Genomic DNA, 1136 nt, shown 5'->3' on the forward strand with positions numbered 1-1136 from the left:
GGATTTGACCTATCTAAATATTTAGATAGATAAATGATAAATACATACACACACATATCTGTGCCTGTGTGTATCTACACTGGGCTGCAGTGTAAAATATATACCTTCTGTCTCTCAGTTAAAAATTTTAAAAGTACTTCTCTTGTAAAGGAGAATATTAAGAAATGTTTCCTGAGGTCTCTGGAAAAGTTCCTCATTGCACCCATTCCAAGGCTTAGTCGTTAAACTTCATGGTGAAGTAGAAATTAGAGTTGCCTTCCTTCTACTCTGATCATTCTCACTTGGTCTATAAATCTCCACTCATGCATCCCATGTGCTTTGGAAGAAACTAACCCACATCTGTGTAATCTCATTCTACAGTTACAGTAATTGCTCTAGGGGATGGGGATCTGACCCAATTCATAGCCTAGAGGTGTCTGGATGAGATTTTTTTTTCCTTACTTTTCTAGGAGAGCATCCATACATGACCCTTTCCTCTCTCTCTTGGAGATGGACAAGGAAATATATAGCCACTGGGTTTTGTCCGTCATCTCTTGAGACTATAAAGAGATGCCAACCATAAGCTGATGTTAATACGGATGGATGACAACAGTTTCAATGTCTGGCAAGTGACCATTTTTCTATCCATAGAATGGTACATGCTTCAATCCTTCTTGTCACTTCTCCAGGAAAATTCAATAAATTCTATTAGCTCTAATTTCCTAGAAAAGGCAGTACTTTGTGATTGCAGGTCTTATAAGATATTTTAGCCCTGGGGCTTTTCAGATAAAAGGCATCTATTTCCTAGACCCCTGGTCTTCATATAAGAGGCATTCAAATTTCTCATCGCAGCCCTTTAAAACCTATCACCAATGCCTATGCATCGAGAAATATTAGCTTCCACTACACTTCTGACTTGGAGTCCATTTTTATTTCTGCCATCTAGATTTACCTACTTTGGCTTTTGCCTTAAGGATGCATTAATTACGCAAAAGTGACTCACTACACTCAAAAATATTCATACTCAGAGAATAGCTTTCCCACACATGCAAAGGAGTCAGGATGCTATAGTAATAGGAGAAGGCTTGGCACTGGGCAAGGTGTCCTGAGATGTCAGACACAGGCTTACTCATCTTCATGGCTTCTGGGTCCCACAG

This window comes from Ailuropoda melanoleuca, chromosome 7 (assembly GCF_002007445.2).
Source record: "Ailuropoda melanoleuca isolate Jingjing chromosome 7, ASM200744v2, whole genome shotgun sequence".
NCBI classification, from domain to species: domain Eukaryota; kingdom Metazoa; phylum Chordata; class Mammalia; order Carnivora; family Ursidae; genus Ailuropoda; species Ailuropoda melanoleuca.